The 26,539-nt window shown below is 46.7% G+C and overlaps 2 long non-coding RNA genes across 2 annotated transcripts; one reads left to right on the top strand and one right to left on the bottom strand.

The window, feature by feature from the left end:
• The first annotated feature begins 1,993 nt into the window (after positions 1-1,993).
• LOC311595796 lies at positions 1,994-21,973 on the top strand. Its single transcript, XR_014778564.1, has 3 exons — positions 1,994-2,113; positions 19,517-19,604; positions 20,778-21,973. It is a non-coding gene; the product is annotated as an uncharacterized lncRNA (long non-coding RNA).
• Positions 15,186-19,586, bottom strand: LOC311595795. The gene is made up of 3 exons (XR_014778563.1): positions 19,457-19,586; positions 15,657-15,848; positions 15,186-15,351 (listed from the first exon to the last, which is right to left on the bottom strand). It is a non-coding gene; the product is annotated as an uncharacterized lncRNA (long non-coding RNA).
• Positions 21,974-26,539: the final 4,566 nt, after the last annotated feature.

The following is a 26,539-nucleotide window of genomic DNA, read 5'->3' as shown; positions in this document are numbered from 1 at the left end:
AATCACACAAAATGATTTTTCTTAAATATGATAATAAATCACAGCAAAAAATCAATGTGGCAGGGCCCAACTGCTATGGCCTGATAACGCATCAATCAATATTTAGTATTTAGATTTTAATTAATACACAGCCCTGCAGAGGCTTTTTAGGAGAGAAATATTTTCTCAGATAAAAAATCCGGCACGGTTAGCATGCAAAAGTTGTTGCTCATATCTGTCATTGATCAATCTGCTGGAGTCGTGATTAAAAACCCTTGAAAATATCAGACAAGAGGAAGAAACAGATTGGGCCAAAAAGAGACTGTCGTGGCTGTGTGCTGGGAGGGAGGGTGCAGAGCGACCATAGCCTTCCAGCCGAGATGCTGGTTCCAGCAGGCCCATGGGGGACTTGGTGGCATGTGGAAACAGACTGTGCTCTTTGCAGCCGGATGGGCACCCGAAGATGGTGGCTGAGCGTCTCTAGTTACAGCTGCCACGTTCCCCTGCCTTGTGGGTTGTAGTTTGGGATGAAATTCTCCCTTGATGGGAAGAACATGTTTAGAAATGATGTGTGTGTGTGTGTGTGTGTGTGTGTGTGTGTGTGTGTGTGTGTGTGTGTCTACATTGATCTCAGGAATCATTTTATTTTCTGCTAATCCTCTTGACATGGGGATGGTGTGGGCTACTAAATCTGAAACTATAAATAGATGCCTGGGGACTTCCCTCTCCTGATCTCTGAATGGGAGGGATCTGTTGCCCACCTTCTGCTCACAGACTGTTTCCTCCCAGCTGGGCGACGGCCAGCAGCCCACACTGCCCCTAAATGTCTTGCCTCCTACAGTTGTCCTGTGAACCACAAGTTTACAAACAGGCCTGCGAGGGAACGGATGCTTTCTTGGTGTCTCTATTCTGACATTTGCCAGGCATTTTTGTCACATAGGGAAGTTTCCCCTTTTCTCTCCCTTTACCTAAACCAATCAGAAACAGGCAGGAAAGATGGAGTATTTGTGCTTGGAGACTTTTTGGGGAAACAGTTAGAGAAAGTGTCTTGCCTCCAGGGTGATGGAAAGTAGGCAGACCTGAGCGTTTGGGTCCCTTGCTTTCCTGGCTTGTCCCTTCTTTGTTTACTCTCCAGCTGTCACCTCTTCTCCCTTTGTATGCCAGCCATGTGTGGCCTCCTTGGAAGTGTTAATTCAGCATGCCTGTCGCTCTAGTCAGCTAATCAAGTCTTCAGGCAACACCAGGTTGAGTCTTGCAAGAAGAACTGGCTGGCTGTGTCTCCTGGCGTCAGGGTGGAGCTTGCTGGCCATATGGGTCAGGAATCCTCTTTTTCCAGATTTCACATCTCATGGGGTTTGAATCTGGGGCCAGCTGGTGTCAACAAGAAGACAACACATCAACAGCACACAGAGAGGTTCCTCGTCGAGTCGAAAGGCAGGAGCAGAAGTATCTTGGAACTTCTACCTTAAAAGGAGATGCTGAGGAATCTTGGTTTCTGGGATATCCATGTGCACTGTTATTCACGAAGATGTCAGCTGAAGGTTTTTGTAAGATGGAAGCTCCAAGATCGGCCATGTAACTTGTTTCCAGTGGAGAGTTGGGCGCTAGAGTCAGGCCATAGTGTGGACAGGCAAATGTGAGGCAAAGGTATGAGGTATGAGGGGACTGTGGCTTTTGGGAATCCTAGATACTAGCCTGAGCTTCAGTTCAGTTCTGACAGTCACTGTCTTCTTGGGAATTTCCGTGAGCCCAGGCTGTGGCCAATGTTGTGAAGGGACGAACAGATAAGATTGAGGCTGTCACCCAATGGAGGCCATGGGGGGATGTGGATCCTCAGGCACCATCTAGCTTGCTTGCCTGGTCATATTCTAAGTGGAAAGTTCTAGGCTGGGGAGTCTGACTGAAACAGTAGATGCCATGGAGGAGAACTCCCATCCCACATGGAATCTGAAGCTGATATAGTCCTGAATTTTGATGTAATAATTCTATTTTTCTGTTTTATCCTAAGGAAACAATCAAGTGAGCAAAGGTTCCATATCAAGATGTCCCTGTGGCAGAGTAATGATAGAACCAGTCCTCAGCATGCTGCAACCACGATTGAGCGGATGAAGGAATTCCATGAACTGTTCCTAAGGTGAGCCTGCTCAGACTACTAAGTGATGTGGTCATGGCCTCGGTGCTGGGCATGCTGGCTCATGGCTGCGACTCTAGCGTGCTGGAGGTGGACGGAGGATGACAGTTAGTCTTGGCTACATAGTGAGTTCCACAAGATCCTGCCTCTAGACAAAAACATCTGAAATAATAATAAGATTTTTTAGCTACATTTTTTTTCCTGGGCATACCATAATCTTTTATTTAAAAAGGGGGAGACTTATCTTTGCAGGTTGTGGTTAGAGTTGGTTCTCTAAGGCCCTGAGTCTTGCAATAGTGTTCTGAGCTAGTTCTGGGCTAGCTTGTTCTTTCTATCTATGTATCTATCTACCTATTTATCATCTATCTATGTCCGTCTGTTTCTATCTTTCTATCTATCATCTATGTCTGTCTGTCTGTCCATCTGCATCTATCTATCTATCTATCTATCTATCTATCTATCATCTCTGTCTGTATCTATATATTTCTGTCTGTCTTTCTGTCTGTTTCTCTGTCTCTGTCTGTCTATCTATCTATCTATCTATCTATCTATCTATCTATCTATCTGTCTATGTCTGTCTGTATCTATCTATATATCTATCAATCATCAATCAACTATATTATCTATCTATCTATCTATCTATCTATCTATCTATCTATCTATCTATCTACCTCTATGACCTATCATCATTATTATTAAATAGTAGTAGTAGCTTTGAGAAGAGGTCTGTCTATATAGGCCTGAGTAACCGTGAACTCACTATGTACCCTAGACTGGCCTCAAGCAAGAAGTGCAGGGATTATAGGCACACCCCACCATACCCCACCATGCCTGGCTTTTTAAAGGGGCAGAATTGTAGCCCCTGCCTGGGAGATGAGATGGTGATCCTTGGGGGCCGTCTCCTCATTTCCTGCCAGATGCCCCTAAATCTCTCACGCTGACTTGGAACGTTTAGCAGTGTTCTCTTATTGGTGTCAAATTGTCACCATAGCATGCCCTCTCCCTAAGACTTTTAGGCTCTGGTCTCCTCTAGTCCTGTAAACCAGTAGATGGACATTTCTCGAGCTGAAGATTTTGTTTCCTTCAGAGGGTTAACCTTGATGAGAGTTGTCTTCAGCTCATCAGTAAGTAGCTGCAGACTGGACCACTCCATCTCAAATGGGCTTTCTTTTCCTTAAGTGCCCGAGACAGTGCTAAATGAGAGGGTGATTGGAAACCAGGATCTTGAGATACCTGCATGGCAGAGTGGAAGCAGTGACCTTTTGCTTGATTTAAAGGGAGATTTTATTTTACTTTTGCGATACTCAGATTAAAATAATACACACGCAATTGCAACGAGACTTTTTCTCTCAATGTAAAATGGGAGAGAGATACTCTCCTGATCAAGAAGCGGCAGCTTCCTGCCGAACCCTTCAGCCCCTGTCTTTGTCAGCCCTCCTCCCATGGCCCCATTGTCTAAGCCAGGAAGGTGTGTGATGATGTCAACTGGGATATGGCATCAGCTGGCAACATTTGCAGGAGTTCTGTGTCATGGATCCTGTCCCCATGCCTCATCTTCATTGATGTGGAACAGACTTGGGGCAGACGCAATCAGAGTCACAATCAAGAATTTCGAGCAGTCACAGGAAAATGGATTCTGGACTCACAGAGTCTTGGGACCGAGGCACGCCACTCAGTGACACTCATAGCATTGTGCATATGGATTGTGCGAGTGCCGGTGGATTGAGCTGTTTCTATTGTGGTCTCTCTGTGACAAAAGCAAGTTCACAACTGTAAAAAGCTTGGGAGGAAAGGACCGATAAGCACTTGCTGAGGTCACACCTTCCAGCTTTGCAGAGGTTGCAGGTGAATTGCTGCTGCTGCTGCAGGTTGGGCGTGGTGGTGGTGGTGGTGGTGATGCCGAACTGCTGGTTGTACCTTTAGTGTGGGTACAACTAGGGGACATGCTCAGCCCTTTTCTTATCTGTGTTGGGGGAATCTGTTCTTCTCCTACTTAGTAAGAGCTGTAGACAAGGCTGGTCAGACCTGAGACAGGACAGAGCCGTGATGGTCAAACTTGTCCAATAGGTGAAAAGGACCCAGTGCACACAGCTGGTCTTGTTGTCCCTGTTCAGGCTGAAGAGATGGTTGCCTGTGGTGTCAAGGCCACTTGAAGGTGACAAAGCCGGTGTTACCTGAGCGTTTCTGGAAGCCAACATTCTACTGTGTAGTCTGGGGCTTTGAGGGAAGATGTGAATAGAAATAAGACAGGGTTGGAAACCACTGTGTAACCAAGGAGGACGTCCAGGACAGAAGCCTGGAACCACGGCAATGACAGGGATCCCTCAAAATGATGCCCATTAAGAAAGGGCAGAGACACGGGTGTGGCCACAGCCTTCAAGAGGAGACGTTATGGTGACAGAGGAGCCTTTGTGGCAAAACACGAGTCAGTGTGAACAGCTGCCTCTTTTAGCTATGAGTGGGCCCGCTCTGTTACCTGTCTGGACTTTATCTTTTTTAAAGGGTATCAATGACCCAAAGAAACTGAGAAGAAAAAAAGGCATTTATTAGGCAATCAAGGGTGCTTCATAGTAGGAATAATTTTAAGTGGACAGCGATGATATGATTTTGTTATAAAGAAGAAATTTTCAGTTGGGATTTGCTCTGAGAAGATATGGTGTGTTATAGGAACACTCGTGACACATGCCTGTCCCGTGTGCCTCATGAATGTCAGGGTTAGGTGATGGGTGTGTGGACTTCATTGCTTTAATCTAGCTACCTTGATTCATGTTTGAAAATCTTCAGAATAAGGTGTGTGTGTGTGTGTGTGTGTGTGTGTGTGTGTGTGTGTGTGTGTTTAAGGCTCACTGTTACCCACAGTGACAGCCATGATCTTGACCGGGATGGGGATACACATTTCCCATTTCTCTGCACACACATCTGAGTCTGAAAGCAACCAGGTTCCTCAAGAAGAGCGTGTAATACCCCTTTCCTCTGCAACTTTTCTGAGTGTCTTTCCACCGTTCTTCAGCCTGTGGTCTGACCACTTCGATACTTTGACTTCCACGAATTTACCTAATGAGAAGACTGAAGCTTAGGTAACATCCTCCCAGAGAGCTGCAGAGCTGGCTAAAAGCCTTCCTCTGGCTCCATCCATCCCTGCGTAGTTCTCCTAGCCTTCTGCTTTCCCAGAGTACCTCTGACCATGAGTGCTACCTGGGCAGACCCTCAAGGCCACTGCATACAGCTACACTTATTAATTACGTGAGGAGGTTGGCAAGGTGTTGAACTCAGTTCTTCTTGTATGAATATGTGTATCTGTGTGGGTGTGAGTGTATGCTCACACAAGTGCAGGCCAGAGGGCAGCCTTGGGTGTTATTCCTCTAGAGTGAATTGCCTTGTTTTTTTGAGCCAGGGTCTCTCACTTGTCTGAGACTTGCCAAGTAGGCTGAGCTGAATGGCCAGAGAGCTGTAGGAACTCTTCTATCTCTTGTTTCCCAGAGCTGGGATTAAAAGCAACCATGCCTGGCTTTCCTTTACACGGGGCTGGGGCTGGGACTCAGGTCCTTAGGCTTGCAAGGTTGACTGAGCCATCTCTCTATCCCTTACATTTAGCTCTGTATCTCAGAGGCAGTTTGGGATGTATCTGGACCAGGGAGCGTGCTTGTGTGTTCACATACGGGCTTTGCCAGAGTGCCTGCCTCCCGGCTGTCTGCTGGCACCCCTGGCTGTTCTGTGGCTGGCATAGCATGCTGATTGGCTCCGGGATTTGATTTCTTCTTCATTTCTTTCATGGTCGATGGGAAGCTTGAGTTCATTTCCAGTGCTGGACAAATGTCAGTTACCTAGCAAGGGTCACGGGTCTGATGGCAGGGTTGAAGCTTCTGCTGGAGATGCCTGTGATTTCTCAGCTGTCATCACAGACAGCAGAGCCCTTCCATCTCTAACTGTAGGCAGCCTGGTGGGTTTTAGCCAAGCTAGTGTGAATCTTTCTCTAAGCTAAATGAAATGCCTGCTCTATATTAGTTGTGTACAAAAACCTGCTATTAAAGTTGAACGTTCCCCCCGCCATAATTTAGTGTATCAGGAATATGTACCCCGAATGCCTGTTTAATTAGATGGAAAATGATCTCCCTCTGAGGTGAAAGCAGCAATATTTTAGTTTCGTATGCTGTGCATATGTGGGAGAGCACTTTATGTCTGACTGTTCACAAATCGTAAGAGAAGTCACTTCGTGTCAGTTGTGTTTGCAGAGGTGCTTTTATAGACAGGTCTGAAATCCTTAGGCTAAGGTTTTCAGGGTCTTTCTCTGCTCTGACAGTAATGGTTATTGCTGTTTTGAAGGTGGGCACTGTTCGCCCATGGAGCCAGGCACTTACTTAAGGTTGTGCCACCAATGAGGGGTTAGATCTGGGGATGATCTGACAAGCCCCTACCCCTACCTCTAGGACAAAGGCCAATTGTTCACCTCCACATTCTAAGTTTAAGCACACAGGTATTTTTGCCTGCATATTATTTGTGAGTGCATTTTGAAGACAGGTGCTCGCCCCCTTCAGCTCTCCCCTGCAATCTACCCATGGCCACACTTATTCTCCCACAGAGATTGAGACTCCCAGGCCCAGGCAGGTATATGTATTCATTCCCCAGATAATCAGAGGCCCAGATAAAATAAAGCTTCCAGCTGATGGACACTGGGCAGACAGGGCTGTTAGTTTATGTAGGCTACAGGCAGAGTCGACTGGAAAATTTTGATCACTTTAATTTACTATATCCAGCATGCCTGCTGTACTCGGTCGGTGCTTTTATCAAGCCCTGTGAGGTGGTATTGATTTTTTTATTTTCTATGTAGGATAAGAAGACAGAGAGTTAGGAGCAAGAGTGAATGAAGAACTTTCCCCAGATTGCGCTATTCTCCAGCTTATTGCATCCTGTCGTTTGTGGTTTCAGATGACGTCCACTATGTCAGGGTTGCTTGAAGCAATAAACAGGGTGAATAACAATGGAAGGGCGAGATGAGAAAGATTGAAAAAGGAGAAAGAGGCAGCTCGGAGAGTTGAGAGAGCACATGTGGAAAATGGGGAAAAAAGCCCAGGTTGAAGAAAGCGCACACGAGTCTAGAGAACCCAGCGCCTTCTTTTTACTGGGATGAAAGGGAGTGGATACTTTCCACAAAGCCAAACCTTTGTCCTGCCATCCCCTTCCTCAGTGCAAGCCCCCATCCTTACCCACCACCTGACAGCAAGCGTAATCAGCAGCGGGCCTCAGGCGTCTCCCCCTCAGGACCCCAGAGTCCATGCTTCTGAGTGTGGCTGCCTCAGAAGCCGGCCTCAGCCTGCTCATGCTTGGGGCATGCATATGTAGTCAGTTTTAGGGAAACCAAAAGTCTGAGACTGGCTCCTCCTCAGTCCTTGCCGGCGGAAGGGCAGGTTGAGCATATCTGCTGTTTGAAAGCCTCTCTCAACCATCTTTGCCTGCTCTCAAGGTGTGACATGATCTGACGAAACACTGAATATGTGGATGCTATTATCATATGATGTCTCTTTTGGTGGAAACAGGTTTCTGTTTATTGCTCTGTGTTTTGCAGCTGCCTCACTTGGTTTTCTTACTGAAGGAGTATGCAGTTCTGGTTTCATGTGCTCATACTTGCTTCCAGCTGAGGAGACACATACCCTGATTTTGGCCCAGACACACGCATTCTCATGGCTTTTAGGGCCGTGTCTGAAAGTCAGCACTGCCAGCTTGCCACTAGCCGGAAGGTGAGGCCCATGCTCTCAGTTTCTCCTTACTGTTCAGTGGTCTGATGTGAGCTGGAAAGCTAACCATGAACGGGAACTAGATTACATTCAAATGATTTCACAGAGAACAGCCTCATAGCATCAGACAATGAAAAGGGCAAAACCTGACCCTCAGATAGAGGGACAGAAGTTTGTGGCCAGGAAGGGGCAGACTGCCAGCCAGGCACATGATGAGAACAGAATGAGAAAAGCCTTGGTGTTTGGTAGACGTGGTCTCCTTGAACACCAGGGCCTCAGACAGTGGGGCCCAGGTTTGGGAGGGATTCTGATAACAAAAATTGGCAGTTCAATCTTGACTACCCTGCCATATTCTGGCTGCTACAGAGGAGTGAGACGAGGGTATTAATAAGTAAAAGAGCATTAATACACACACACACACACACACACACACACACACACACACACACACACACACCCCTCTCTTTTAAATATTTTGATAGTGACCTGAATATGAGCCAGAACCCTAAGCTAGCTGAATTCTAGTTCACTGGAAGACTGCTCAGCTTGCACTGGAGGACTGTCTGTCATGTGGTTCTTCCTTCAGAAAAATCCATCCGCCATCTTTGTATCCAGGACCACTGCCAAAGAGATTGCATGTGTCCATGTGTGGACAAAACACTAAGATTAATTTTAGAGCAGAAAAATACAGGGCTTTTTTAAAACAAGGACCCAGGTCTCGGTGGACCCATGCCCCAGAGAACAGAAAGCAGTTGGGAGCCTGGCACGTGCCTGCTTGCTCATTTTGTATACATGGAGACGCTCACATTTGCAGTGGATCGGCCTTTAACTTTTTGTGAAGGAGCATGTGGTAACCCTCATTTGCATCACTCCTGTCATCTTTAGCTTATCTATGACATCCCCAGGGTGGCTCTTTGGCAAATATTTAGTGCATAAACAAATTGAAGGCGGCTGAGTGTGAGGATGATTTGTAAAATCTCCATGTGAAATTCTTTGCAAGGGTTTTGGTAAAGCGCGGAGCTGAGTCAGAAGTGGCCCAAGCCTAGACTCAGAACGAGGGTTTATGCCAAAATCTGTAGAGCCAACGCTTTACTACAGCGTAAGGGCAGTTATTGTTTGTCACGGTATAAACAAACACTGAAACTCTACCCCTGTGCTGGAGTTCGGTACTTTTTCTCTGTAAGACGGTTTCCCTAGTCTTAGAGCTGTGCCTTCTGCTGTTATTAGTCAGTTAACGGGACCCCAGGTAGTTCTTGGTGAGACTCACCGGAGGTGCATATGTGTGCATTTCACTGGACTCGATTTGGGTGACATTTCAGTTGGGTAAACTAATGCGTCACATTAAAAGTGTGGTTACCAAATCTATTTGTTTTACTAAGATGCCTGATTCTCAAGTGACATTAAGGGGAGTCGCCCCAGCCCAGCTAGCTCTCTCACATCATAGCTTGGCTGCAGAGGAAGGGCTGGCCTCACAGGAGCATGTGCTCAGATATCTTCGTGCCTTCTGATGTTCCCAGCTTACCTAGAGAGCTCAGAGACGCCCTCAGGGAACGGCTGCTTCAGCCCACCACACACTCCTAAGAGACCTTGCTTGCCAGTCCCTGGGGATGTGCAGGAACAGAAGAGAACCATCTGCCACGTTGTCTCGGCTGAATCGCTCAGAGGCCATGCTGGACTCAGGCCTCGTGAGGCTCTGTCCATTGTTTGCCACCCTTTGCCTTTCTTTTATCTGGTGTCCCTTCACAGAGACCCAGCTCTGACCACATTTCTACCCTGCAGAGGCAGGAGGGCACCTATCTATTTATTGATTGTGTTTGTGTTTTTTTTTCCTGTTGCTTATTTAAAGATTAAGGCGCATGGTGGAAAAAAATGGAAGGATTATGCAATAGCAAATAAAAACAAGTTAACTGTTGATATGGAATATGTTTAAAAATGATGATGAGCTGCCTGTTCTCATGTCTAGGTAGAGTTATCTCAGAGAAAGTGATACGGTCTGCCTTAGGTCGGTTCGTAGGCTGCTAACTTCGGTAGATGCTGAGGTCGGCCTGGGGACAAGCAGCCTCAGAGACTTGGAAGTCAAGGCAGGCCTGGGAGCATTTTTTAAACATTGTAGTTTATTCCCTTTAAAAAGCGATATCCACTGCTTTCTTCGCATAACGTGACAGCAGGTTTGGTGGGGACAGTGTTCTTGCTTGGGCTAGTGACCGTCATGCACCCTTGCAGCAGAGCAAGCTCAGAGGTACTTAAGGCCAGATGGCAGGATAACTCTTGGAACAGTTTTTTTTTTTTAAAGAAATCAATTTCATTCTGAAGCAGGGAAGCCTCGTTAAGTGACTCTATTAACGTTCCTTTCCCCCCACATGTTCCCATGCCACAGGATCACGTGGATTAGACGCTCTTTACGGAGAGACACTGGGTTCTAAGGGATGGACACTGGCCTGGTGAGACAGAAGGATGTAAGGTGCTGCCACTGTGGGCGCTGTGAAGCTTGCAGTGTCTACTCAAAGATGTTGCTTCAGCTGAGTAGAGGGCTTTGGAGGAGCCTGGGAGCCACCAGGCATTCCGTAGAGCCGAGGTCTCCTTGGCCTCTGTTCCCTCCTTTTCTTTTCCTGATCCACGATGGAAATGAGTATTTTCATGCACAAAATGTCCTCAGTCGTATGCTCGCTCATGGTTTTTTAAAGAAGATGAATATGTAGCTGTAAATTCAAAGCAGTATTTGAAATATGACCCTTCCTAACAGTCATAGGTGCCTAGAAAATAATAATAGCAACAATGACAACAACAAATGTTTTCTAAAGGGAAATTAGCACATTGCAATCACAAGGTGAGATTACCTGAGACTATAGAAAGCGAGACTTTTAAGAAGGACATTTCTTTCCTTTGAAAACACAACCCGAGTACTGAACTAGAGTGAACCAGAAGAAAATGCAACTGAAAATAGAATAAATGGCTCCCGTTTACCTAGGTTATTTCTAAACAGTAATGCAAAGATGTAATAGAAATAATTTAGACATATGGATAAGAACCTTCAAAATCAATAGTTCAGGGAGAGCTATGAAGCATATGCTGATGCAATCAAACAGAATTGAATTTCATACAAACGCCGGCAAATCTCTATGAGATTATCACAGCAAAAACTTCATTTTCATTGATTTATAATGTATTATTATTGTCTCCACCAAACTGCCATAGACAGCCATTTAGCAGCTGCCAAGTGCCTTAAGGGTAAATAAAGGCTCTCACTGACGGGCTGGGTTATGGACGTTTAAGAGGCCAATAACTCACAGGGCGGCAGGTGCGATGTCCCAGCCAGTCTTGACTTCTTCCTTTTAATCTCATCAGATAATTCTTGGGAGTTTTGGTGAGCATGGGGGCGTTAGCTGTTCACACATGAATCAAGTAAAGAGGAAGGAAATGTTTATAACATACAATTCAGCAAGCATGAAGCTTAACAGGACTGCTAAGCACCCGTGTCTCTATTTGTAGCTAACCACCTCCGATCTAATCAAGTCCACATCATCCAGTCTATCTACACCTGTCTGTCTCTCCACATCCCTGTCTCCATCTCTGCTTCTGCCTCCACCTGTAGAACTTGAAGACCTTATTTGGACTGACATTGTCTTTAGGAGCCTGACTCTCACAAGGCCCCGTTCAGCTGAGAGCCATGGCCATGTGTCTGACTTATCTTTCTCTGTAATGTGTCATCACTTTTGGGGGTTTCCAGTTTGTTGCTTTCTTGGGCGCCCATTCTCATAAGGAAAGCTGGTCACGGTCTAAGCTGTAAGTTTGCTGTTATAGTCTGGCTTTTGGCGGTAGAATCATATAAATATTTATTTTATCTATAATTAAGAAATGAAACAAAACAAAACAAAACCGAAGCGCTCAACCAACCAACCAATCAACCACCTACCCAACCAACCAACCAACCAACCAACCAACCAACCAACCATAAGACAATAAGAACTAGGAACATAGCCAAAGGCGATGGCACACCCTTGTTGAGGCAGGATGAGTGAGTAGCCTGGGCTACATAAGGAGAATGTGTTTCGAAAGCCAAACCCAATCTTAACCTAATCAAAACACAAGAAAGGCAGAGATGAAATTATGTTATGGTCTGAATAAACGAAATGAGGTTTTAAATAAACTAACATTATTTGTGGTATTGCAAATGTAGCACACTACAGGCTGAGGCAGGAGGATCTTTTTCTGGAAATGAGGTCTGGTTTGTTGGATGGAAAGGCAGTAGGGTGGTGCATAAGGAGGTCTTAGGAGCATGGGGGAAAGGTTTACATGGGTAGCTCACCAAAGACTCACGATAGCCAGCAAACATGGAGAGCCACTGACGGTGACTAGCTTGCAGGCTGCATACTCGCCGGGGCTCTTACATTATGAAAGCCACATGACCCTGGAACATGAGAGAAGTGAGCGTGTGCTTGGCGTGGTCTAGAGAAGGGTTTACCATAGCTGTGCTTTTGATTTTTGGTGAGTAAGCCTACTAGGTGTGTGGCAAGCAAAAGCAATAAACAGGAGGCAGCAGTTAGATAGTAGAACACCATCGGATCAGTGCTTTACAGCCGTCAGCAGAAATCTTCTGGGGAAGTTGAGGCAGTCTGCTGTGCTTCATGACTGGGCCTTCTCCACAGCCTTCAAAGGGTAGGAGCAGCCCACTAACTCCTCCCCAGGGACACCCCCACCATCTATAAAGGCTGAGCTCAGTACTCTACTTCATACACACACACACACACCCATCTCTAAGCAGATTCACATTGGTGACCGGGAGGGATAAACCGACACCTGGACCATAGCAGTAGTCTTTACCCTACCCAGGAGTGGCAGAAAGCCCAGGGGCTGGGGTGAAACTGCCTGTGGGTCTCCCCTGGTCCTTAACTAACCCCAACAAACACACTGGCTCACCACACTGAACCTGCATGGCAACCTTGCTTTGATAACTCCATGCTCTCTCTATCTGAAGCAAACAGAGATTTCCTTCTGTCTCTGTACAAAAAGTCACACAACATGTGCACGTAAGTTTTAGCATCATGGAATATGACACAGCTTTAAGCTGGCATCTGTTTTTTCTTGCCATAAGTTTAAATAACTGCAAAGATAGTTTCCTTTATATTGATACATATATCGATATTTTACAATTAAAACTGCAACTCCCCTAGTGTGTTTTATGTGGAGTATAAATATAACAGCAATTCAAATCTTACCATTTCTGGTGTGCTGGTGTATGGCTGCAGTCCCAGTACACAGGATGTCAAGGCAGGAGTATGACAAGTTCAAGGCCAGCCTAAATTACAGAGTAAGAGTCTGTCTCAGCAACAAATCTCAGCAGACAGCATCAGCATTATAGAGGCAGAGGCAGGTGGAGCTCAGTGAGTTTGAGTCCAGTTTCACCTACAGAGTGAGTTCTAGAACAATCTGGGACTTTATAGTAAGAAAAAAGTAGTGAAAGACAAGACAAAACAACAGTACATAAAAATGTTCTTTAAAAGTTAGAAATTTAGCCAGGAAGTGGCACTCAGGAGGCAGAGGCAGGCAGATCTCAGAGTTCTAGGCCAGCCTAGTCTACAGAGCAAGTTCTAGGACAGCTAGGGCTACACAGAAAAACCCCACCTTGAAAAAAAAACCCGAACAAACAAACAAGTTGGAAATGTAATATTATTTATTTTATCCCATATATTTAAATTTCAGTTTCTTTGCTTGGTGGAAAGTTTTCCTAATGTGCAAGTTAGTGTGCGTGTGCATGTGCGAGCGCGCGCACACACACACTTTTATGTGTCATTTTATTTCATCCTGTGTGAGCAGATGACAGTAGCTGGAACCATGTTGGTTGTAGAGGTGGATCAGCCCCCTTTGAACGTACGTTTGTGTCTAATGATTATTCACTGCTGGGGGGTGGTAGCCCTTCAATGTCAAATCTTCTCCTGATGTCTTAGCTATTTGATAGCGTGAATGGACACAGAGGGAACTTTGTTGTGGTATTGACAGGCAGTAGTTTAAACTCCTGCTAAGTTGCATGCCAATAACCACCTGGTGGCCCATCATGGCTACTGATGGGGCGTCCTTCAAAACAGTGACTGTTGAGTTGGGAATCTTCAGATTTGTTATCGCTCCTTGAGCCCTCCTGTTTGCAAATCTGGTAGCAAAATTGCTTTATTGCCATTCTACTTTTAGACTCAGGGCAGCAGGCACAGAGGGCAGGAAGGAGCCTGGACAAGCAGGCGTGGTATTTCATGTGGGGGAAGTTTGTTTTAAGACCAGCCCTAGATATGCAGCCTAGACTAGTTGATATTCTGAGGAGAGCTGGTTGTACAGAAGAGGCATGTGGGAGCCTTAGGCCTTCTACCTCCTGACCAGTGACTGCGCAGGGGAGCGGTATGGTTCTAGCATCTCGTACTAACGGTAGCTTTGTTGGAGAAGCTCCTTGGTGGGTCTTTAGTTAAATGTTTGTTTCTAGTCAAAACAAGACCATCATTACCTGTTAATCAAACCAAAACCAAGACCCAACCAAAGTTATCAATCTTTACTGTGCTGTGTGTTCCTGAAGTGCAAGCTCCATGCCCCATGACTCGGCCCCGGAAAAGGAAGCCAAGGTCAGAGAGAGAACTCTGTCAGTCATTCCCCAAATCTGTCAAACCGTCTTACACGCCCATAAGTTATCCTTCTTCTTCCTTCTCTTGCTTATCTTTTCCAAATGACCCACCTGTCACAGCTTCTGTGTGTTGAGACCATAGGCAAGAACTACAAAGATGCACAGCTGTCTTTACAGAGTTCAAAGTTCGGGGAAGGAGATAAGTATAGAGCCTGGCAATAATTCAATTGAGCAGGTGATGATGGTGACAGGCTCAGCCTTCCCACTTGGATATGATCGGGAGGGATAGCTGATTAGATTTAAATATTAATATCTTACCTATCCTACCTGGGAACTATCTGCTTAACCGTGTGTGCATTGATGCGTGTGCACATGTATGTGCACAGTGTGTGCATTGATGCGTGTGCACATGTACGTGCACAGGTCACACAAGGGTATGCAAGTGCATACATGTGTGCACACACAAATGCATGGTGAGGTAAATCCCTTGCTTGTGCAAGGGGGTACATGGGTGTGTGGTTAGTGTAAACCTCTATGAATTCAGTTCATAAGTGTGTTCTCTATTAATTCCACTTAGGCAATTATTGAAAACTTTACAGTAAAGACTGTGATTGGTGAAAGAGCTGCAATTGAGCCATAATCATTCATTAACCAGGATCATTCATTACCCATAATGATTCATTAACCAGGGTCATTCTCAAGTAGTTTTTGACTTTCATAATTAAACAAGTTGACACCAGAATTTCCTTTTATTGGCTCACTTCCTGGGGACTCCTCTTTGTGGAGAGCAGATAGTTCTGCCATTCCGTAGCTCCCTGGGGACACAGGTCTTTAGTCTCAGCATCATGCACTCAGCGGTGGGCTTTCCTGAGCAGTGTAGGAAAGGCTGTGCATCATCCTCAGCAGCACTAGGAAGGGGAAACAGAGTTCTATCTTCTCGGACACTAGAACCACATTAACTCTCGCGTTAGACACTGGTAGGAAGGGTGCACTTGCACCTCTCTCCATTGATGGCAGCCTGATTTTCAAGGGGGGGGGAGGTGTCAGTGCAGGAACCCAGTGCTCCTCCCTGTTTTCATTTAATGTCTCTCTGTTTAGGCGAGGGGAGGCTCTCCTCTTGTCTCCTTGGGAGACATCTGAGTGGCTTGGGAGCAGTTTTACTCTTTGGTAGGAAGATCAAGGAACGCACATGACTCAGTCATTGTCCACTCACTTTTGTGGCTTATTATGAAGCATCAAACATATTCAAGTAGAGAAATGCCAGTTCTAGGCAAAAGTCAGATAAACATCTTTTTTTGGATGATGACTTATTGCATAAAGTTGATCCTTATCAGTCCATCCATGATTTCCTTGGGATGTAAGAGTGGCTGAGCATTTCGTACCAATAGTGTAGTTGCATAACAGCCTGGAAGAGAACACAAGAGACAGATTTTGGGAACCACTTTGGAATGCACCTATCTCTATCTATGTGCCTGCCTATCTATCTATCTATCTATCTATCTATCTATCTATCTATCTATCTCCATCTATATCTATTTATCAATCATTCTATCACCTAACTATCATCTATGTCTATCATCTGTCAATTATCTATATATTTCATCTATATATCCATCTATATTTATTTATCAATCATGTATCTATCATCAATTAATCTTTCAATCTATCATCTATTAATTTATCTATCAATCTATTATTCATCATCTATCTATTTACTTATCTATCATCTATTAATCTATCAATCTATCAGATAGATATCCATCCATTTATGTATCTATCATTTGCCTATCTAATCATCTATCCATTTATGCACTCATCCATCCACCACCTATCTTTCATCTACATCTATTCTCAGTCTATCATCTACTTATCTACCTATTTATCAAACAATGTATCTATCATCAGCTTTTCCAGCTCTGCATCACCTACCTAACTATTCATTATCTGCTTGTCTGTCTGTCTGTCATCGACCAGAAGGTCTACCCTTCTGACCCTCATGCTCTGATAACTACTCCACTTCATTGTGTTGACTGGGCTGAACCTGAGAGTAGGCTGCAGATGGTAGAGTGCTGAGCCTGAGTGCATCTGGGTCAAATGGTGGCTTTGCTGCTGACCTCATGCACCTGTGATTCAGGTCCCCATCCCTTCATTCACAAACAGCAGCTCTTGTCCTGCAGTTCCTTTTAAACAATGTCCAGACTCACAGGTGCTCAGTCAATCAGGTGAAGACACCACTGGCTGGAGCCCGTGTCCTTCGGAGCCAGCGTGTCACTGCCACAGTGGCACCTGGGAGTTAAAGAACAGTGTCCACCCTATTCCACAGTCATCATCCTATCAGGAACGAGGAGTTGGGGAGCTAGAACAGAGCTGGGGGAACACCATGCATATAGAGATCTGGGTCAGTGTAACTACCTAAGCTGGTGGCTCCAGACTGGCAGCAGGCAGAGGACAAGGCTGTCAATCATGCCTTCCTGAAAAGTCAAAATCTGGAGATGCTCCTGACCCTTGGGGAAGTGGGCTTCAGACTAGAGGCTCAAAGGATTTGCATTTTTTCTTGAAATACCTCCAAGAGCTGATGATGGTGGTTGCCAGTGTTTGTCCCTCTTACTGTCCCCTCCTAGCTGACAGGTCTGACGGCCCACAGCATGCTGCCCCATCCCAGGAAGGGATGATGATCCTGGTGATCTCACTATAGTGGGTTCTAGCAGCTGAGGAGCGGCCACCAAAGCAGTGGGACTAAGGGCTTGAGGCTGAGTCTGAGCTGTGATTTCAGGCTATAAAGGGCAAAGTCTGGAGCTGCATGGTGCTGATGGAGAATGAGGTCATCAGAGCCCTCTGTGAGCCCTCTCTGTCTTGCCTGGAGAAGGCTGGAACAGTTTCTTCTTCAAACTCCACAAGCACGGACATTCAAATATCACAGGATCTGGTATGAGGAGGCTGCTTCCTTGTGCCTTGTGTATAAACCCGCCTCGTGCTACCAGGTCTCGATTGCCATTCTCCAGCACACAATCAGGGCAGGTGTAGGCATTGTTACACATGATCAGTGTGGAGGTACTAATTCTTTACAGAGTGGGGCTGGGGCCTGAGCAGGACAGTGGAGTCTATGGCTGTCCTTTATATATTAGCTTTGGAATTTTTGGTGAGTGAGGACCAACGATTGTTTTCTGCCATTTAGCTGCTGGCTTCATAGCAGCCACTCACTGTTGAGTGATGCTAAACTATGAGGAGCAATTCCAAAGTATTGTGTTGGAGAAGATGGAATGACAAGATGGCTGCCGGTAGTCACCTGGAGCCATTTTGCCTGAGATGCAATGCAGAGCTGGCACAGCAAGGGGCTGCATGACCAGTCAAGTCTGTGCTCAACTTGGACAAAAGATGCTATACTTCAATGGCAGGCAGAGGTAGGCAAGCTCAGAGTGTACCTGGCCTATCCACAGGAAGGAAATGTTGGGTAGTTGACTAGAATGGCTTCTGAAGTCTGTGCCCTCTGTTGGTGACATGTAACAGCTCTAGGTGGCACTGGTAAAGGGATGAAATGCCTTAAGCATCACTTGTCTTTCATGAGGGTTGGCACTGGAGCCTGTGAGCTGTGGCTGGGGAAAAAGGCCTGGTAGAAATGGGGTCAATTTGATGGGATCGTGACTTTTTTTCTGCCACAGGATGCTGGTGAAACCAGAGAAAATGCAACATCTTCCTATGAGTTGAGGAACGATGGCCTGGGCGCACACAGCAGGGTTGCAAGGACCAGAGCCCTGCCCCAGCTCACTGCTGCTAGTCACGGCAGACGCTCTGCAGTGCCCCAGCTCACTGCTGCTAGTCACGTCAGACGCTCTGCAGTGCCCGAGCTCACTGCAGCTTGTCACGGCAGACACTCTGCAGTGCCTGAGCTCACTGCGGCTAGTCACGTCAGACACTCTGCAGTGCCCGAGCTCACTGCGGCTAGTCACGTCAGACACTCTGCAGTGCCTGAGCTCACTGTGGCTAGTCACGGCAGACGCTCTGCAGTGTCTGAGCTCACTGCTGCTTGTCACGGCAGACACTCTGCAGTGCCTGAGCTCACTGCGGCTAGTCACGTCAGACGCTCTGCAGTGCCCGAGCTCACTGCGGCTAGTCACGTCAGACACTCTGCAGTGCCTGAGCTCACTGTGGCTAGTCACGGCAGACGCTCTGCAGTGTCTGAGCTCACTGCTGCTTGTCACGGCAGACGCTCTGCTGTGGCTGCTGTAAGCTGTACCTGGACAGATGTCAGAGTGACAGGACAAAGGGGGCTATATGTCTTTTAGAGCAGAGGACAGAGGTGAGGAGAATGCCATTCTATCTTTGCAGAACATCACAGAAGAGAAAGAACTCTTGATTTCTTGCCTCTGTCCTCCTATAGAGTCCATCGTAGAAAGTTTACCATGAGGCTAGAAAGTCCTGTGGAGCCTTGGGGTACATGTGGCTAGTTGGAATGCAGGCTCATGTGTGTGTGTGTGTGTGTCTGTGTGTCTGTGTGTGTGTGTGTGTGTGTGTGTATTTAGTGCAGAGGGACAATCTATCCATTCTCTTCTATGCATTTGAAAGCTTCTTGTGTGCAGATGAATGTGGCAAGTTTCAGTGATATTTGCCATGACTCTGGGAGGTCAAGAACCTGCATGCACACTAGGGCTGCAGAGATAGCTCTGTTGTAGAGTGCTTGCCTTACAAATATTAGGATCCAAGTTCAATCCCCTAAAGTCCATGTTAAGACGCACAGATGTGGGGACACACACACACACACACACACACACACACACACACACACACACACACACTTGTCATCCAGTTCTGGGGAGGGGGATCCCTGGGGCTCACTTGTCAGCCAGTCAGCTAGGTTATGCTTGATGAGTTCCAAGCTGTAGAAGAACCCTATCTCATAACTCAATGTAGACAGACAGTGCTTGCCGAGGTTGTACCAGCAAACCTTCTGGTTTCTTGGCAAACATCTCTGATTTCTGCTGCAAAGGACCCCAAATTATAACAAAGTGACATTACCAAACACTGAAAGAAGACAGCATGCTCTGTGTACGTTTTAACAAATGTGCTATGCGACAGGTTCCACCGGTTTCATGGCTTTCACTGGTGACAAGTATGCAGCATGGCAGGGTTTCTGCAGCATGTGACGATACAAAGCACGTGTCAGGTGAGTGTTGTTCCTATTTCTGATGTCACAATCATCTAGGCCACCTCTGCTGGCAACATTCCAACTTAAAGGGCATTTGAGAAACTGGGTAGATGTCTCGGTGGGTAAGGGCTCATCATCTATAAGCGGGAGGACCTGTTTGAATGCCCAGTGTCCATGTAAAAGCTGGTCATGGCTGTGTGTGTACCCTAGGAACATTGAGGGGTGCAGACAGTGGCTCCCTAAACCTTCTGGCCAGGCAGCCTAGCTGAGAGAGACTCTGTGCCCAAAAAATAAGGCAAAAAGTGATAGAGTAGGACACCTGGCCTCCACGTGTGCTCACAGGCCTGCATGCATGCACATATACACATACATCACAGACACAGACACATATATATACATATCCACACATGTCACACACACATATATGCATGCATGTACACATACAACATCTCAGTTTGAGGTTACTTAGAAGGAGGACACTTTCAGTTTGTGCCATTCAGTTAACCTGGGAAATGGGCAGTGAAAGCTTTACTGTGTGTGTGTAGCTGTGAGAAAGGGAGAGGGAAGGCGGGGGCTGCTCTAGGAGGGGAGAGTCAACTTATAGAAGAAAGGTGAAAAGAGGGATGCCAGGAAGAGGAGCCTGAGGGAAGGTCGCAGAACAGAGAGAGACTCCAGATCCAGGAGTTTAGACAATGTGGCTCCTTTCTGCTGTAGACTGGAGGCAGCCCAGACCCAGTGTGCTCTGGTGGGCTCCAAGTGACACCCCCCAAAGTGCTCAGAAAACTTCCTTCACCTGCTGCTATCCGGCCGGAAGGGAAGCTAAGTGGCTTCACCGGCACACGCGCTGCCTCACTTTAGCCCCACGGACTCCAGACTAAGTTCTCCGACACAGGAAACACGGAACACAGGACTCGGCAGCCATCATAAAGACTGCCAGGGTGCTAGTGAGGAGGTGCCTGTCACCTTACAATGAGGGGGCTGGGCAGGCTACCTACAGGCCTGAGGTCCAGGTCCTCATCTGGCGTAGGTACCTTAGCATCTCTGGGATGAAGACAGCGTGCGAACATTGGCATAGGAAGTAAAACCCCAGTGACTTGGTGCGAGCTTTGCCTTTGATGTGGGCACGTGGTCTCACCTGGCTCGCCCACCCACACTGTCCCTCTCACACCCTCTGTCTCTTCTTCCTCCCAGGCACTTCTGTCCATCTTTGTTTTGACCAGAGTTCTGGGACATGACTCTGTGATTTGTCCCACTGTGTGAAGAGCAGACACTCCGTGTAGAGCTCCGTTCAGTGTCTGGAATCATCTGTGGAAGAACTTGGGGAGATTACTGTAGCCTCTGTGGGACCCCCTCCCCCACCCCACAGTCTCCTCCCCCTGCGGGTCACTCCTGGTACATGTAGGTTTGGCCAGACCTTCTTGGGAAGATGTGTGTGTAGAGTGTCAGGAGTCCTCACTCACACAGAAGAGCACCCGATAGCTCTGCCCACTTCCCTTAGTGCGAACTGTGAGCACCCGCAAATGGAGAGCAGGCAGATCCTTCTTAAAACAAAACAAACCCAAAGGCTACAAATTTCAGCATGTCAAGAATTTTTTTCTGGTAGTTCAGTTCAGTTGCTATCTGATATAACTTTTATAACTGTGGGTTTGTTTTGGAAATAGAGTTTTACAGACTTTTTAAACAAACAAACAAACAAACATGTTTTTGAACAGATATGTGTCTGTCCCAGCAGTTAAGTGACTGTTAAAAATGAGCTGCTTCTGCACTGGACCCAAATCCAGCTGGGGCCTAGGAGGCCTGAAACCTGGGAGGGATGAGCAGAGATGCTGAGGGCTTCGGGAAGTAGCAGGATGCTTGTGGGCAGTGCCGGGAGGCCTAGCGTAGCACCAAGAAGGCTGGGCAGATAGACGTGGCCTGGGGAATGTGAGAGTTGGTTTTGTTAACTAGACAAAACCCTAGAATCGCCTGGGGAGAAAGTTTGAATGGGTTGGCCTATGGGTGTGTCTCTGGGGGTTGTTCATAATTAAGTTAATTGATATAGGACAAGCCAGCCCAATTCAGGCAACACTATCCCCTAGGCAGGGGTCCTAATAGGCAAGAGTGAAAAAAACATGCTGAGAAATATTAGGCAAGCAAGCGGCCACGTTCGTATGTCTCTACTTTTAACCATGATGTGACCAGCCTTTTGAAATTTCCTGATGAACTGTAACTTGGAATTATAATCTAAAGGAACACCCCTTTCTCCCTAACTTTCTTTCTGTCAGGGTATTTTATTACAGCAACTGAAGTGAAACTGGAACTGGGCCATGGTTGGTGGGGGCGGGAGTTCTAGGAGGTTTGCGGCAGTGCCGGGAGGCCTAGGGTGGTACCAGGAGGCCTGTGCAGTGCCGGGAGGCCTAGGGTGGTACCAGGAGGCCTGTGCGGTGCCGGGAGGCCTAGGGTGGCACCAGGAGGCCTGTGCAGTGCCGGGAGGCCTAGGGTGGCACCAGGAGGCCTGTGCAGTGCCGGGAGGCCTAGGGTGGCACCAGGAGGCCTGTGCAGTGCTGGGAGGCCTAGGGTGGCACCAGGAGGCCTGTGCAGTGCCGGGAGGCCTAGGGTGGTACCAGGAGGCCTGTGCAGTGCCAGGAAGTGTGGGGATTCAGGGGTCAGGCACAGCTCTCCAGGTAGCTCACCCTGGGTGACTGGAAACCTGTAAATATTTTATGCCTGATTTGCTGATTTTGCTGGTGTTGTGTTTCCCTGAGCAGTGGCTTGTTTTACATGTCATGTTCTTGTTCCTGGAAAAAAGAGGATGTTTTTATTTGGGAATATGTAAGGGACCCAGCACTTTACCAAATGGAACAACAGCTCTTGTTGTAGTCGGCTGGCTTTCTTGGCAACACCCATGCACATTCAGGAATTCTTGGTGGAGTGGATGCTTAACCCCTAGACAAGTTGTTTTTACAAATGATGGAAGTTTTGTGAATAACCATGGAGCAATTAATGAAAAGGGCGACATTGTATTTTATGAACTTCTAACTAAATATTTATTAATTAGGTATAATATTTTGAGAGCTGGAAAGAAATATCTGGCATGTCTAGTTAATAAATGTAGCAGTTCAGTAGATTTTATGTTTATAATAAAGATGAATAAATAAGCTTTTGAGATAAATTTAGCTCATTCTTTGCATGATTAGACCATGATTCCTTCTATAAAGGGGCCAGGAATTTAGATAAAGAAAAAAAAAAAAACCACTGAAAAAGAAAGAAAAGGAAACGTTGTTACAAAGGGATGTTGAGGCAGAGTGGGTGGGGCTTAGGTGGAATACAGCTAGGAAAGCCCCCAGGGGACGGAAAAGTCAGAGCAAGTCTGAGATGCTCTCCTAGCCAAAGACAAAACTGATACCTGACTGCTCCAAAGCCATGGCTGCCTTGTGAATTATCTATGAATAGATAATTATCTACTGCCCTGTATTATTGATCCGATTACACTCAAGCTATACCCTCAACATCCGTGCAATAATACCAGGGCATCTATATGACACGCAGAGCTGCCCCTTCACTGGCAGCACGTTGGAGGCTTCTGGGAAGAGGGTTCCACATAGAGGATACCATGAGTCCGATAGAGCTGTGTGCTGTCTCTTCCACTGACGCGCCTCGTAACACCTGGGTTGTGGGACCCAGTTCCTGAGGCTGTTTCTGGAAAGCCCGAGGCTTACTGCCCAGACAGTGCACTCAGGGACAGCTTAGCTATGGGCTTTACTCAGCCGGCAACTGGACATCATGACAAGCCTGCTTAAGACACAGACATTGTTACTGTTACTTTGTGCTTCTGGTTGTCTGTGTAGTTTTGGAAGGGAGAAAGCAAGTGTCTATCTCGTTAGAATTCTGTGCTATGAATGAAAATTTAGCCTTGTGGCCCAAGTGTAGTCTTCATGAAAATGAAGTTACGAGTGCTTGGTAAATGGAGTAAAGAAATGACACGCTTTTAAGTTTACAGAACATTGGGGCTGCTTTGGTTTTCCAAGACAGGGTCTCACGTAGCCTCAACTGGCCAGGAGTTCGCTATATAGTTGAAGATGACCTTGATGCTTCTCCTTATACCTCGCAGGCATGCCTGCCTCATTATAGGACAATTTTACTAAATAAACTACATTTCTCTAAGATATTCTTTAAAATTCACTTATGCTTGTACATAAGAAGCAGGAACTGGTTTATGGGAAACATTAACTATCCCTTGCCTGTTGGCCTGCACCTGGAAATCGAAGGAACCAGAAGCACACATTTTAAGGATTTCTTCCACTTTGAGATAATACTTTTTTTTTTCAGAGTGTATGTATTATATTAGAGGTATAAGCATGCCTCTGCATCTCACAAACTCTCTTCATTATATCTCAAGATTATGGGTGTTGTTGGTGATCAACTAATAATAATACTGATCATAATAACGCAGCAATATTCCACTTCCATTTGGTCGCACATTCTGCATATACAGTAATTGTAAAAGCATATCACTTCTTAGATTACGTGTTGTATGGGGAGAAAAGGTGTCATAATCAGGAAATTAGAGCTAACGGCAGGAAGGGGACCTCTCTGATCACCCCCTCCGTGCCCCTACACACTCCTGCTAAAAGCACCTCATTATGAATTCATTTTCAGCTTCATTGAGTCCCAGAAATTAATTTGACATAAATTTCATTGTAAAGCTCTGGAAACTTTAATTTCAAAGGCAATATCAGCGTGGGATTGTTGGTGCGGCCCGCGCTTTACCGAAGTGATTCTCGGTCCTCCACCTTTGTCTCTCCTTAGCTTTATTGTGGCCTTGTATTTTATTATTGTTTTAAATTTTTATTATTTCAGCTGTATATGGGCATGTGCGTGCATAGTTCTTTATATATCATGGTTTTCTCATTTTAATATTTCTATATCTATGTGTCTCCTCCTCCTTCTCTTCCTCCTCCTCTTTCGTGTAGTAATATGTAGTCCCTGGTAGACAAGCACTCTACCACTGAGCCGCCACGCCCTCCCAGGACCTTTATCTATTTCTCTATGCGTGTCTCTATCTACTCAGCTATCTAGATATGTCTCCCCCTGAGCTCTTCGGGGGTGGGGGTGGGGGTGGGGTTTCAGTCCACTCTGTACCTCAAGCAGATCTTGAAAGGACGATCCCCCTTCATTAGCCTCCTGAGTAGCTAGAGTGACAGGCCTATGGTCCATCTTTCTTTGCTGCATTCTTGCCTTTATTTGACACCCCCAATGACTGGTGGCGTCACAGGACTCGCATTGCTCTTGCCAGCCACAGGGGACCATAGTGCTTGTAGGTGATGGGTCTGTTGGTCCAAAAACAAGGAGGCTGCTCCTTTATCTCTGTCCTTGTGCCCTCCTGGATCATCTGCCTGTGGCTCCCTGATGGCCCAGCGGGGCGCATGACTCTTCCTCCTGGCTGCTCGATGCCATCCACAGACCATTTCACTTACAGGTCCTTCCTCCTTGACACTTTGTGTCTTCATGCTGGTGTGCTCTGCCTGAGTTTTCCGGACCTGGACCTATAACCACGTGCCATAGGCATACTTTGCCATACATGTGACATATGTCCAGTGTATTCTAAGGTCACATTGGGGTGGGGTGGGGGGGGAGGGGTATGAGGTTAGTATCGTGAAATGACGGAGCTGAGTCATAAGAGATGGGCAAAGATTGTACACGACTGGGTCTCCACCCCAGCGTGGGTATGGGTCTGATAGAGGATGCAGTTTCAGAGCTGTGTGGATGACACAGAGACAATTACACAGGCGAGCAGTTTCTCTTAAAGGAAGTTCTGCTTATGGGTTCTTCTCTGTCAGCCTTCTCTGTCTGAGTTCTCACTCTCTGGACACACCAGGCTGGTCTGGTGGGGAGAGTTCTAGGGTACACACTGGTGTCAACATAACGAGACTTCCACGGTTGTTTACCATCCCACGCCCCCCATCCACATCCACCCTTGTCCCACATTTCTCCAAACTGACAGTGTTTTGAACCTGCTGGATTTTCAGTTTCCTTTCCTCAGATTTGTTCTCTACTGGGATGACAGTGGCAACGGCACTTTCCCCACTGCTGATGCAGGGACCCTGGAGGCATAACACACCCACGTTGCCCCTGGCCTCCTCGAATCACAATTCACGTCAATTCTCAAGGCACAACTGAGGAATTCAGGGGAAACCCTGAGTTCATAGCTCTGAGCGGGCATGGCTGCAAGAGGCTGAGTCCTTTCTTGCCACCCACTGGATTTTCATCTTGAAAACTAAGGGAGCATGGAAGGTTAGTAATGGGGGGGACCAACGCAAATAGTCGTATTCTAGATCATTTTAGCCGACCTGGAAGATGAGCTGGAGCGGGGAGAGCATGCAGGAACCCCTCAAGAATCCTTCTCTATCCAGGTTCCTGGCTGGACAGAGAGGTGGGACAGCCGGTGCAGTGATACGGGACGTGGAGGATGTAGGGTGTGAGCCAAGGAGCCGAGTTTCTTTCTTTCTTTCTTTTTTTTGTTTTTTTCGAGACAGCTCCTAGGTTCTTGTTTGGTGCCGAGAGGATCTCTGTGACAGCCTTTGGCAGGAACACAACCGGAAGAACCGTCTTTTCTGGAACTGTTCTTACTCAGGCGGGCAGACAGGGGGAAGCCTGGCTTTCACTTAGAGGTCAGTAGCTTCCCCAGAGAAGGTACCCAGGCTTTGCCTGCTTTGCTGGGATGTTTGCCATTTTCTCCTCACTTTACTCTCCGACCTGGTGTGCGTCACACCACCTGGGCTTTGTTCCATGCCTTTTTTCTCACTGGAATGCGTGTGCCATGCAGCCAGTCTGGGTCTGGATTTCTTCTCTCTAGCCTCAGGAGACAGTGCTGCACCATCTTGCTCAACTCACAGAAGCAGGATGACTTTACAGTATCCCTTACAAAATGCATGTGTTGCAGTGACCAGGCCATGGAGGACTTCCCCAGAGCT

The sequence above is a fragment of the Acomys minous genome, assembly GCF_964271855.1.
Source record: "Acomys minous genome assembly, chromosome: 4".
NCBI classification, from domain to species: Eukaryota; Metazoa; Chordata; class Mammalia; order Rodentia; family Muridae; genus Acomys; species Acomys minous.
This window is presented reverse-complemented; position numbering and strand designations above follow the sequence as displayed.